Raw genomic sequence first — 15,393 nt, 5'->3', positions numbered from 1 at the left:
AACTTGGGCCAGTGAAGCAACGTCCTCCACAACTAGACTGAAGAACAAAACGACAGCAACTTGTCTGTTCCCCTTCCACCAATTCCCCAGCGCTGTTCCCATCCCCCCAATTCTCCAATAAAAATCTTAAAAAAAAAATTCTTCAAATTCAATAATAGAAAAGAAATACCAATACTGTTAGGCAGAGTTCTGCCTGCTAGGACCCATAGGCCAAACTGAGTCCTCTGCCTCACTGGACTCTGAGCTAAGAATGACTTTAGCATTTTATGAGGGTGAAAAACAAGGAAGAATAATATTTTCTGACAATGTGAAAGTTACATGAAATTAAAATTTCAGTATCCATAAATAAAGTTTTACCGGAATACATTCAAGCTCATTTGTTTATGGCTGCTTTAATGCTGCAGTTGCAGAGTTGAGTTGCTATGACAGATATAGTATGGCCTGCAGCCTAAAATATTTACTATCTGGCCATTTACAGAAAAAGCTTATAGAGCTCTGCTATAAAGCAACACCTTTCAGGTTTACCCAATACAGGGAGTCAAGAGATAAAATTGCTAAGGAAGGGATAGTCCCTTTGTAATTCATGAGTTTTTAGTACAAGTTATTTCTTGTTCACAAACCCCTCAGATTCTCTTTAGCACTGATGATTGATATTTTCATGATACAAATCACATTATTTTTAATGGTCTCCTCTCTTTGATACGTATTACTGGATTACCTTTGCCATATGGCAACCAACAGAGTTCTGAAATTTCTGACTATGTTGCTTCCCCCATTTACATTTGCCATTTTTTAGAATAGAAAATGTCCACATTCCACATAGCGTAGGAGTTTTCCATTTACTCTGCAGAAGTACGTTCCACGAGGAGGAAATAAAGTCTACAGTTGATATGCCATTAAAACAGCGTGCTTTATTTCTGGGAGTAAAACCATTTTGTCAAATAACTTAAAATAACTTTGCTCCTTTGGCAGAAATTAGACTTCCAGCGGCCGAGGGTAAATCTGTTATCTGGAGGAGCGGGTGGTCTGTATACTTATTGTGTAACGTTTATAATCATCGGCCCTGTTACAAATGTGCCCCAAATCATCTTTCATAGTAAATCTTTAAATATTTCACTCAGCCTCGTGAGATTTTTAAATCGATATGTATGGAGACACTTAAATTAGAGAAATTAAATAGCCTCTTTTCCCCCCACACATTTTGACTTTTCAGTAAACAATAATGGTAGTAAATTAATAAGCTACTTCCAGTACTGAGGAGAGACCCTGGAGGGATTCTGAATGACTGACGTTTAATGGAGACCCCACTTTCTCCCACACTTTGACTTAAGATCACATGAGAAAATGTAGCTGGAAGAGGTTTGTTTCTGAGATGAGTTGGAGTTGATTAAACACTGGGCCCAAGAGACGATAGGGAGGAGCGGCCAAGGGCAGGATGAATTTGCAGGAAGCACAGCAACGTTGCAGATCCAAGAGAAACGTTTACCAAAAGAGGTAAACAAAGACATTTTGGAGACAAAGAAACAAACACCCACATGACTGTTCACAGGAAGGACTGCAGGTAAAAACCAAATATATGGTGCTGCTCATAATGAATATTTTGTGAATATTTGTTCATAGTGAATATAAAACCAGTTTTCTGCTTTTGCTTTAGAGCCTGGCTAATTTAAATGAGATTTATTCCTAGTAGTAAACATACTGTTTTGGAAAATGCCATAACAAAAAATGAATTCTAATGAGATCTCTGGTAAAAGTTAGGACTCTCCTGGAACAACTGGAGAGGGAAGAGGGAGGGCGAGAATCCTTCCGGCAAAATCCCAGTGAGGATTTCCTCTCATCGTTAACAATGTCTTCCATTTCTTTATTTAAACTAGTTAGCTTCATCTAGACTAGTGGTTTACAACTGTGGTTGCACAGCATGTTTTAAGAATCATCTATGGAGCTGGTATAGATCATGTATATCATATATATATACACATATATATATATATACATATATATAAATAAATTAAAAAAAAATATATATATATATGATATATGCCAAGGTCTACCTCAGACCAGTTAGGTTTCAGTTTCTGGGTAGTGGGCGACCTGACCCAAACAGCATTGTCATTTTTAAAAGCTTTCTAGGTAATTCTATTGTGCAGCCAGGGCTGAGAACTACTGATCTAGATGAATTTCTCAACCTCAGTACTGTGGACATTTTGGGCTGGGTGAGTCTTTGTTTTGGGGCTGCCCTGTGTATTGCAGGATGTTTAGCAGCATCCCTGTCCTCTATCCAAAAAATGCCAGTAGCACGCTCCTCTCCATCAAATAGTGGCAACTAAAAATTTCTCCAAGCATTGTCAAACTCACCTGAAGGGCCAAAATTGCCCCCAGTGGAGAACCACTGATCTACACCAAATGAAACCAGGACAATCAGGTAGGTTCTCTTGAGATGCATCCCAATTCCTTTAAAGAGGAGTTAATGCTTTAAAGAAAACATCTTAATAAATTCAGTTACATTGAAAATTGGTACAGCACTAAGGAAAACAGTATGGAGGTTCCTCAAAAAATTAAAAACAGAATTACCATATGACCCAGCAATCCCACTTGTGGATATATATACGAAGGAAATATAACAAAACAAGATGTTGAGATATCTGCACTCCCATGTTCATTACAGCATTATTCACAATAGCTAAGACATGGAAACAACCTAAGTGACCATCAATGGATGAATGAATAAAGGAAATCTGGTATACATACAATGGAATATCATTTGGCCATGAGAAAGAAAAAAATCCTGCTATTTGCAACAACATAGATTGACTTTGAGAGCATTATACTAGGTGAAACAAGTCAGACAAAGAAAGATAAATACCATGTGATCTCACTTAAATATGGAATCTAAAAATCAAATCCTATAACAGAGTTAAAATGGTGGTTTCCAGGGACTCAAGGGTGCGAGTCATAGGGAGATGCTGGTCAAAGGGTACAAACTTCCAGTTATGAGATGAATATGTTCTGGGACTCTCGTGTACAGCATGGTGACTCTAGTTAATAATACTGTATTATGTACTTGAAAGTTGCTAAGAGAGATTTTAAATGTTCTCAACACACACACACACACACACACACACAAATGGAATTATGTGAGGTGATAGATGTGTTAACTAACCTTATTGTGGTAATCATTTTGCAATATATATGTGTATCAAATCATCACATTGTACCCCTTAAATGTATAAAATGTTGTATGTCAAGTATACCTCAATAGAGCTGGAAAAAAATTCAGATACATTGAGTAGTATGGACAACATGGACTTTGCATTTTTATCCTTACATTTTTATAGTAATCTGAATACACAAAGATGGCTGCTTCACTTGAAGATATCCCCTTAGGCTTTCCTCATTTGAAGTAACAGGGTCGTCTGGGGTATGTGGGTATGTGGGAAAAATTAATATTAAAATTAACATTATGTACTCTATTTTACTTATAATGTTATATGTAACAAGCATTTCTAGTTATCTAATCCATGACTCAAGTGATCAACTCTGATATACTTTAAAAAGAAAGTGCAGCAAAGACTGACCAACATGAGATGGAACCCAGAATCCCACAGTCCACACGGTTTCTAGGAAGCAAAATAAGACACTGTGATATTGATGAAGAATATGTGTTCAGCACTGGCCTAAGCCCTTACGTGTTTTATCTTTTTAAAACATTCACAAATAACCCTATGAAGATTAATACCATCTCCTGGTAAGCACTACATTCTTATTTAGTGCTACGCTCACCAACAACTAAGATTGAACTCGACACCTTGAGCTGAGCTGCCACCTGGATGGCTCAGTGGGTAGTGCATGCACTCTTAACAATAAGGCTGCTGGTTCGACTCCTGCATGGGATGGTGGCTATGCCCACCTGCAACCAAGATTGTAACACAGCGACTTGAGCTTAGAGGCCACAAGCTGCCGATGGGCAGCCAGATGGTGACTGGTGCCCTCCACAACTAAGATTGAAGAATAACTTGGCTGGTCCCCTTCCCCAATTCCCCAACACTGTTCCCCTCCCCTAATTCCCGAATTAAAAAAAAAATAGAATTTATGCCCAAATAAAGTTCCACTTTTTCTTAACTTTTGCAAAAGATAGGATTAGTTCAGATGAGTCAATAAGTTTAAAATAACTGATTAAATTAATCTCAGTCTTGAAAATATGCCAAGATGTTGTCTAAAGAGAGATTCCCAAATAGATAATTATACCTCATTGTGATTAGAGCTTGTTAGTTGACTATCACAAAACAAAATGCAAAACTGATAAAAAGTCTCACAAAACCCCCAAAACAAACTCCAAATGAGAGCAACTTGTCAAAATCCACAAAGAAGCAAAAATGTCCTAAAAATAATGAAAGACGTTTCAATAAATTTTTTAAGAAGGAAATTTCTGAATATCTATATTTCTATTTTTTCAGACAGTGACTGCAACAAAATTTAATCATAATTACCTTTGGGGAGAAGAACTAAAGGGTAAAGGTTTTTGGATGAGGAGAACAGAGAAAGAATCGTTAAATTTTTTTTAACCTTTATTGCTTAACTTTTTTTACCCACATACTCCTTTATGAATTAGTTTTTTTTTAAGTCAAGAGGACAGTAGACTTATGGGGATCATTTTTTCTTTAAGATTTTTCTGTATTAAAATAACTAATAAATATTGATATTATTTCAGGAGAAAGGATAGGCTTCAGAAATTGTACATTTGCATGTGACAAGATCTGAACTTTACTTAGATAAATTCATAGAATATCTTAAGTTTAATTTTTTGTATGGTGTGGTAACAACAGAATATTTTACAATAGCTAACATATCAACTGGTGAAACATCCAATGAGTTATTTGGCACAATGTTTGCACACACAGCCCTTGCCCCTTAGTCCTAACCTTGTTTTTCTGCAGTTAACTGACAGGTTCATTAATTATTCTTATTACCTTTATGTTTTGTGCTACTGAAGCTGGATCTCATGCTATCCATTGATGTGCTTACAGTCTTATCATCAAATCTGCTTTGCAAAGAGGAAACATCATCATTAAATTTATTATTTGCCCCAGGTGGCAGAGCTCCAAGCTCAAGAAACTCACAGTGAAACCCAAGCTGTTATAAACTATTTGAAGAAATGACTTTCTGATATTTAAAAAAATCCATGATAACACTAAGACACAGTTTTAATCAATTATTTTCCAAAGTCTTTGGGTCTATGAAGCAAGAAATTTTTCACAGTTGCTTAGAAGTGATCATGCAATGATGCATGAAGGTTTAGAGATTGGACTTTGGGGTTAGACAGACCTTGGCTCTGTTCTCTATTTACCACTTGGGAGCTGTTTAACCTTGAACAATGTATTTAACCTCTCTGAACCTCAGATTCATCATCTATAAAATGCAGATAATATTACCTTACTTTATAGTGTTGAACTGAAATTAAATGGACAATTAATTTAAAGCACTTACTGCTCAATTATTATTGCTATTACTATTTTCATTGCTCCACACTTTCCTCATATTTATGAAAATGTAATGCATACAATGAGGGTTTTTTCCTAAAAGTATAATCTAAATGGCTTAAAACTCTGATAATGATACTAACAACAACAACAATAATAATAATAATAATAATAATAGCTAACATTCATTGGACTCTTTCTAAGCTCTTTACTTTCATTATCTTATTAGATTTTTTTCACAACATCGGACTTCTTCTTCTGCCTAAGGTGGACTAGTAAGGATAAGATTTACCCTTTTGCCTGAAATAACTAAAAACACAACAAAACAAAAAACACCCCAAACCCAGACATTGTATATGAACAATTTTCAAGACAGTGCTCATGAAGCAATGGAGGAGAGATACCCTGTGAGATGAGAAACAACTGGGGTGAGCCCTACAATTTCCCTAGCTTACTGACTTGAGAATGTTTCCATGCCATGGTACAGGGAGGAGGAAATCTAGGTCTACCCTAGCAGACTTCTTGAGTTGAGAAGATAAACATGAGAGTCTGGTGAGATCAAGGTAGCTGGAGTTCACAGGGAAGAGTCTCAGATAGGCGGGAGATGCACAGAGAACTCTGGAGACCTGCAGAGGTGCCCCCTTGAATATTCAACAGAATGCTGATCAACACACGCACATGAAGAAGCTACTGAGGCATGAGGGAAAGAACAACCTGGAATGACTAGAGGAAATAATAGCTGGCACTCATACAGGGTCAGCAGCAGTGCTTATTCCCACTAGCCAGGTTAGAAACCTTATAAATCATGAGGGATTGGACAGAGCACTCAAGGAGGCTTTTCCCTAGTGGTGACTAAATGCTGCTCTGGTTCTGCCTGACAAATGTTTCAAGCTAGGACCAAAAGAATCTAACTGTTTCTAAGTGCATTTTGGAATAAAGTTCAAGAATATTTACTGACATAAAAATAATCTAGCACTAGACAAGCTAAAATTCACAAAGTTTGGCATCCAATAAAAAATTATCAGGCACAGAGCAGAAAAGCACAATCTGTAATAAGGAGAAAAATCACTATATTAAAACTGACCAAGAACTGACCCAGATGTTAGAATTAGCAGGCATTGATGCTAAAATAGTTATTATAACTGCATTATACATGTTTAAATAGCTAAAGGGAAGACTAAGCATGTTAAATAGAGACATGAAAGGTATTTTTTAAAATCCAAAATAAACTTCTATAGATGAAAACTATGGAGTCTGAGATGAAAAGCATACTGGGTGAAATTCATAACAGATTGGACATTGCCTATAATAAGACTAACAAATTTCATGACATAGGAGTAGAAAATATCCAAAATGAAAAACAGAAGGGAAAAAGGAATAATAATAGTAACCACAATAATAAGAAAATAAATTAACAGTGCATTCATGAGCGAGCTGTGTGACTACTTTCAGTGACCTCATATGTCTGTAGTTGGAGTTCCTGAAAAGGGAGTGGCAAAAAAATATTTTAAGAAATAAGGGCTAAAAATTTTCCAACTGGACAAATCCACAAATGCCAGAAGCTCAATGAACCCGAAGCACAAGAAATGTGAAGAAAATTACTCCAAAATACATCATAAACAAATTTCTCGAAGCCAGTCATAAAGAGTAAATCTTGAAAGCGACCGGAAAAAACAACAACTTACATTATGTATAGAGGAACACAAGTAAGGATGACAGCAGATGTCTCATTGTCAGCAATGTAAGTGAGAAGAGAGCGGAGTAACATCTTTAATGTAGTGAAAGAAAAAAACTTGCCATCCTAGAATTCTATACCCACTGCAAATATCTTTCAAAAAATAAAGATGGTGAAAAAAAGAATATAAAAGGAAGTCTTTCAGGTAGAAGGAAAATAATAGAGCAGGTCCTAGAAGAACATCGTTTTGTTCAATGTCATTTCCTTATAATGTGGATGAGATGCTGGAGGAAATTAACTCTTGCTATACCAATTAGCCTGTGGTAAAATTGGGTTTGTTTTATGCTGTTTCACTTAAAGTCACAAAACTTATTGAAAACATTAAGTGGAGACTTACTGTACCATATGTAAATGTGGAGCTCTACAGAGGAATGTTTTCTTTTTTTATCTCCCCCTGTATCTTTAAAAAAAAATTTTAAATTATAGTTGACATTCAATATTATTTTATATTAATTTCAGGTATACAGCATAGTGGTTAGACATTTATATAATTAATGAAGTGATCCCTCAAAAAGTAATACCCACTTGGCACTGTACATAGTCATTATAATATTGACTACATTTCCTCTACTGTACTTAACATCTCTGTGACTATTTTGTAACTACCAATTTGTACTTTTTAATTCCTTCACCTTTTTCACACAGCCCCTTCCCCCCCCCCATCTGGTAACCATCAGTTTGTTCTCCGTCTCTGTGGGTCTGTTTCTATTTACAAATGATTTTTTTATTAGTTTCAGTTGTACAAAACAAGACAATGATTAGTCATATACACACATCACAAAGTGATAACCCCAACAAGTTTACTACCCATCTGATACCATACATAACTATTCCAATATCACTGACCATACTCCCCCTGCTGTATTTTACATTCTGAGAATCTATCTATCTATCTATCTATCTATCTATCTATAGATATAATAATATTGAATATATAATATTGAATATATATAATATATATGTATATATACTAGTTGTAGTTAGCATTCAATATTATTTTATATTAGCTTCAGGTGTACAGCACAGTGGTTAGGCATTTATATAATTTATGAAGTGATTCTCCCAATAAGTCTAGTACCATCTGACACCATACACAGTTTTTACATTATTGACTATATTCCCCATGCTGTATTTCACATCCCTTTGACTATTTTGTGACTACCCATTTATACTGCCGAATCCTACAAAGGAATATTGTAAAGACCTCAGTTAAGGGCAGAAATTGTCAGATTAGATAAAAAAGCAAAACCCAAACATATTACCTATATAAAATGTACAAGTGAATTAAAAGTAAAAGGATGGAATGTAAGAAACATTCTAACAATAATCACAAGAAAGCTGAAGTGGCTATATTAATGTCAAGTCAAAGTAGCTTTCAGAGCAAAGATGTTCACAACAGTTCTATGAGGATACTGTATTAGAGTTATCCAAAGAAACGGAACCAATAGGAGGTGAGATCTATATATCTATATCTATATCTATCTATCTATCTATCTATCTATCTATCTATCTATCTATCATCTATCTATCTATCTATCATCTATCTATCTATCATTTTTATTTTAAGGAATTGGCTCACATGATTTTACATGGTTTTGTAGTCTTGAGTCTGAAGACAGTCTGGAGACAGGTGTCTTCATTTTTGGAAGATCTGTCTTTTCTCTTAAGACTTTCAACTGATTGGATGAGGCCCACCCACATCATGAAGGGTAACCTGCTTGACTAAAAGTTTAAATGTTAATCATGTCTTAAAAAATACCTCAAGCAGGGCCGGCCGAATGGCGCGATGGTTAAGAACTCGCTTAGGATGCCAGAGGGCCCCGGTTCGGATCCCACATATGAGGGCCAGTGACACTGCCCTCTACAGCTAAGATGCTGAACAACAGCTCAACCTGGAGCTGGGCTGTCGTGAGTCGCTGGCAACGGCGTAGGCTGCAGTCCCTGTGGCAGTGGGTTGCCATGGGCTACCGTATATAGCCAGCAGTCAGCGTGAGCGGCCAGCAGTCAGCGTGAGCGGCCAGCAGCCGCAGTGAGCGGCCGTCCAGAAGCCGGCGACTGATCTGCCTCGCCAGGGAAGAGCGCAATGATGGTGCCAACTTGGGCCAGTGAAGCAACGTCCTGCACAACTAGACTGAAGAACAAAACGACAGCAACTTGTCTGTTCCCCTTCCGCCAATTCCCCAGCACTGTTCCCATCCCCCCAATTACCCAATAAAAATCTTAAAAAAAAAAATACCTCAAGCAATATCTAGACTGGTGTTTGACCAAACAACTGTGCATCATTGCCTAGTCAAGTTGACACATAAAATCAACTATCACAGGTAGGCCATATTTTAGTCTCATTTTTATAAATGAAATACTGAGAAAGATTAGATAACTTGATCATGGCTATGTGGCTAGTAAGTAGCAGAACTGAGATTCAACTCAGGAAGTTGAAGGTTGTCTTGGGAAAATATACTCTTGATCAATATGCTAAACTAATAAATGTAAATATTGCAATATAGAATTATCTCCTCCTTTGATACAAACTCTATTTGACACCTTTATTGAATATCTGCATATTACATATTTGAGGGTTAAATTATATTTCTTAGGTTAAATTTGTTAAGTGAGATCAGATTATTCTGTGCTTAGCCCATGGATGAGTGCACTATGAAGGTGAAATCATGATGATAAAAATATCTTACATTCATTACATGTCTGTTATAAATAGACACATTTTACATGAATTATATTATTTAGTCTTAGAACATAGTAGGTTCTCCATAAATTTTATTTCTATTATAATATTTACCAAATTTTGTGAGTAAATGGTACATTGTTTAGGAAAAGCATTCCTTTTGACATATTCTATTGAAAGATTTCTCTTGTGTATTTATTTGACCTTATTTTATAATAAAATTGTATGTGCTTAAAATGTACATGATATTTGATATGTACATATATAGTGAAATGATTACTATAGTCAAGCTAATTAACATATACACTCCTCAGTTAGTTACCATTGTGTGTGTGTGTATGATAAGAGCACCTGAAACCTACCCTCTTAACAAATTTCCAGTATTCAACATAATATTATTAACTATAGTCATCAGGCTATACATTAGAACTCTAGATTTATTCATCTTACATAACTATTGGGCTGTCGGAAAAATCATGATGTATTTTCTCTGTTTTTCATCGCAAAAATGCATCATGACTTTTCCGACAACCCAATACAACTTTGTACCCTTTGAGCAACATGTCTCCATTCCCCCCATCTCCCCTCCACTTGGTAACCACCGTTCTACTCTGTGCTTTTATGTGTTCAACTTTTTTAGATTTCACGTATAAGTGAGACCATTCCATTTATTTTCTTTCTGTGTCTGGTTTATTTCACTTTGCATAATGTCCTCCAGTGTCATCCAGATTGTTGCAAATGGCAGGACCTCCTTTTTAAGGCAGAATAATATTCCATTCTTTATATACACTACAATTTCTTTATCCATTTATCTGTCGGTGCACATTTCTCTTATATGTTTTAAAATTGTCTTTGTATTTATTTGAACAATAAAATAAACAATGAAATATTTAAAAACATATTTCATAAAAAAATTGAACTATAAGAATGTATTTTTGGTTTTCTCTCAACCATAGTTGCTCAGGTTTTCATATGTGCTGTGGAATTCATTGAACTTAATCAACATAATGTATCTTTATATCTTTTATGGTATTGTGCCCATAGTTAAACAGAAAAAGTCCTGAGCTAATTCATACAAAGAAAATGTTTAATGGCCAGTTACACAGGAAGAATAGTGGTGATACCTTATTTCTTTTCAATATGTTACCCATTTTCAGCTCAGAGCCAAACTTGAAAATCCTCTTTCTGCCAAAAAAAAAAAAGTGGGATAACACTCTGTCCATCATGCAACAAGAGCAGAATACTGATTCTGCAGAACACAGGTAGCCAGCCAGAGAATTTTTTTTAAAAAAAAGGAAAGAAAAAACAGAAATGAGAATCTGCTCAGCCATGCTAGGACAAAGCAGAAATAATTCCCAAGGAAAAAAGTAATCAGTTGCAGACATTTATTAGGTGGTATTGGAAGGTTTATAAGAACTCTTGAACTTAAAGTTATCAGGTAGAGAATGATACTAAAGATTTTCTACAATTAACAGTTGGTATCCTGAGGCAAGGAAGCAATCATCTCATTGCAGACTAGGATTGGTCAGTAATAGGGTAGAACACCAAGACCAGAATCCACTGAAAATGAAAAAAAGGAGCAAAATCCAGAGTAGATTAGAATAGAAAATGTTGCCTTAGTCAAACCAGGTGAAGAGCTTTTCTAGTTCATTAGCGAAAATGTCCAAGTTAATCCTCTTGGTTTGCTTAGTCACCAAATATTTTCTGAGCACCTACTCTGTGCCAGCCCCTAGACTAGATGCTGGAGAGAAAATCCAGCTAGCAGATATGATCCTTGACTATTTGGAGACTACAGTCTAATGAAGGAGACAGATTAATAAAACAATCAAAATATGAATGTGAAATCCCCACTGTAAAAAGGCCTCCCATCCTAGGGCTTTCAGTCTTGCTGTCCCCTCTGCCTGGGAACACGTTTCCCTCAGCTGTTTGTTGAATTCTCTTACCCCTATCACGTGGTTGCTCACATCTTGTCTTCCATGTGAAGCCTACCTGATTATCCTGTTAATATTACAGCCTCCACTCACCTCCCTTCCCTGGCATTCCCAATCTTTTTGCCCAATACTGCTTTTAATTTTTTTCATAGAATTTATTATCTCTTAGCATACTATGTGATTTACTAATTTACACATTTATTGGTACTGTCTCGTACGAGTGGAATATAAGCTTCTTGAAGGCAGAGGCCTCTGTTCATTTTGTTCATTGGGTTCATATCCCAAGTACCTACAACTGTATTTGACACATAGGAGGAGGTGCTCAGTATTGGTTAAATGAGTGAATAAATGAGGCTCTGAGTCCATTCAAAACATCTTCCAGTGGCCAAAATAGCTATAAATTCCTATACTGATGTAACTCCATTGTAAAATGTATATTGATTTCTGTTCATATAATTGGCTTAGGTTTCAGTTTTCTCAACTAATTTCTTCTTAGAGTCCTAAGAATTATTAAAAAAAAAAAAGGCAAACCTACTCACTCTTCATTTCAATTCTGACACTCAGACTGTGCCAACTAGGAAAGTGACTTGCTTGCAGAATAGCACCTTAATGTGATTTATTTTTATCTGATTTGTTTTTATACACATTTAACATTACATACTGAGGCATGTATGACATGGCTTAGTATGTTATTTTCATGATATATCACAATAGTTCCTTGGCTTCTGATTTCGCAAACCTTTTCTGTTTTTTTGCCTTTTAACGTGTATAGTTGTATTGCAGTGCTTACTGACTTGATCCTCTCCATGACTATTTTCATAAAAATTGTAATTTAGGGGACATTTCCATGGTTTACAGGGGAGAATGTTTGCAATCACAATTGTTCTGAAGAATTTAGGTTACATGGGCACAATCCCTGCAAGGGATCTTTAGCATATAGTTAAACATTGATTATGTGCCAGCATCCGGGGATTTAAAAATGAAAGGACATAGAGGATTTTCAAGAAGTTGCTTGGCTCTATTAGCCTTGGAATTGAGCCATTAGAGATGGTTCACTGCAGCCTAAATTCTGGGCCAATCATGTGTAAGCGTTGTCATAATTTAAGGAGACTGGTAGAGCTAAATTTTTCTTGTTAATGGTGTTTTGTTTTTCTTTCCTCTCTTTAGTGGCCCCCTCAGGATTTACCAGAATTCTCTATAGAAATCAAATGTATGTGTAACTGGCTACCTGTATTCACAAATCTGAGGTTCACTGACATGGGTTTCATTAGAAACCCGTGTCCTTCACCCTCAGACACTTAATAAGGAAGTCTTCTAGTCTTAGATGCAAGGGGAATTGTATAATTGTTGCAAGAAACTTGCTAAGGTTATCTCACCCCAAGGTAAGCCACCTAGTGGTTCTGCAAAGGCTGGGGTACAACTGACCACAGGGGAGGGGGGTGAAAGACCAGGCTGGAGAGTTAATGGGGAGCCAGAGAAAAAGTATGTTTTGCTTTAATGGGGAGTTTGAACTTTATCCTGAGGGCAGAAGGGTTCTATTGAAGTGTTTTGTTTTATTTATTTATTTTTAAATCAAGGAGATGGTATAATCAGATTTACAGATTTGTACAATCACTGTGGATGTAGTACAAAGAGTAGATTGGAGGGTTGGCAGGATGAGATGCAAGACAATCTACTTACGGGATCATAATGACTTGAATTAGAAAAATGGCAATGGAAAAGGAGGAAATGCTGAGAAGCCTTGAGGTGGGTGTGCAGATGAGCTGGAGAGGGAACAGTGGAAGAGGAAACTCCTATTTCTGGCTTGAGCATTTAGGTGGCACTCTCAGAAGTAGCTCATTTGGGGAAAAGATGATGAATTCATTTATGAACATACTGAGTTTTGATGTTTGTGTTCCATCAAAAACAGTGTCTGTTTAAATAGTTAGGTACATGTCTCTGGATCTCAAGAGAGATATTTGGATGGAATTAAATATTTGGTATTTATTAGCACAGAGATGTAAATTGAAGCTATAGTTACCAGGAAGAGTGTGGAATGAGAGGTAAAGAGAGCTAACACTGTGGTTTATTAATACGGGGATATACAGAGAATAAGACACTGTAAATGGGACTGAGATGGAGATGCCACAGAGTAAGAAGAAAACCATATTCAAAAGCAATGGACCTGGCCTTTTGAGCTTCCTTTTGCTTGGCCCACTCCAAACTCTTTGGAGTGTACTTTCTTTTCTAATAATGGCCCTTGAGCCATTCTCTACTGTTCGGGCCCACTTCTGTTTCTTTGAAATGTATTTTTTATTCTAATAAACTCCTTTTCTGCAACTTTGCCTCTCTGGTCCGTGTCTCTGTTCTTTGGTTCCACAAGACCATGATCCCGGCACACACACAACCGCACACATCAAAAATCCTGCTTCAATAGTATTTGGTTCTTTCCAAATTTTGGCTATTAGGAATAATGCTGCTATGAACACTGTTGTATTTTTCATGTTGTGTACATATTATTGTGCACATCACTTGCTTGTGTTGTATATATACCTAAGAGTAGAATTGCTGGGATATATGACATACATATGTCCCATAAATTGTTGGTCAAACTGCCAAACAATTTTCCCAGATGGTTCTGTTAGTCTGTAGTCCCCAGAAGTAAAGTTCCTATTTCTGCATTTTGTCGCCCATACGTACTATGCTGATCTTTTTAATTTGGCCGTTCTGGGGGTCTCTCATTGAGGCAGGAATTTTTTGATGTGTGCTTCGTGCGCCGGGACTGTGGTCTCGCAGCACCGAAGAGTAGAGACACGGACCAGAGACATCAAGTTTGCTGCAGAGGATAGTTTTATTAGAGCAGAAAGTTACAGCTTTCAAAACAGAGGGGGTCCCAAGGGAGTGCCGTGTTAGGTGGGGAACTACTCCTTTTATATGTATTTTTCTTGCATATCTGGGGAGGAACTTAGCCAGGAGGAGGCCTGGAAACTGTCTAATTGCCTCAGAGTGTAATTGATGTCTCTGTTCTGATAGGATTATGTTACCACAAGACTGGGGCTTTGAAGATATCATTGTCTTCTGCTCATTCTTTCAGGGAGTTCCTGACTGCATTATGTTGTTATGTTAACTAACCTGTCTTAATAACCCCCATCACCTCCCTGTTCTGGAGGTGAAACCCTAACTTCTGACTTCTTTGTTATAGGCTTTGAGAAAAAAAAAAAAATCTCCTCCTCCCCCTCCCAAGTTTGTCATTCTGGTGGGGTCCTGTGACTTAAACCTATCTGTCAGCTATTAAGATTATTTCTCCTGGCTCTGTTATAGTTTCCACTCTAATTCCTTCTCCTGTGGCCATTTCCCTGACTACCTATAATTTTTCTATCTCATTATTGTGGTTTTATTTGCGTTTCTCTGATGTTCATTGAGGTTGATCATTTTCTCAGGTGCCTATGGGTCATTTGAATTACCCTCTTTTATGATGTGCCATCATGTCTCCTGCACAGTTTTCTATTGGGTTGGTTCTCTTTTTCTTTAAAGAAACCCTTGGGCTGGCCGAGTGGCACGATGGTTAAGAACTGGCTTGGGACGCCAGAG

Source organism: Hipposideros armiger, unplaced genomic scaffold (genome assembly GCF_001890085.2).
Source record: "Hipposideros armiger isolate ML-2016 unplaced genomic scaffold, ASM189008v1 scaffold_451, whole genome shotgun sequence".
NCBI lineage: Eukaryota > Metazoa > Chordata > Mammalia > Chiroptera > Hipposideridae > Hipposideros > Hipposideros armiger.
Note: the sequence above shows the minus strand (reverse complement) of the source record.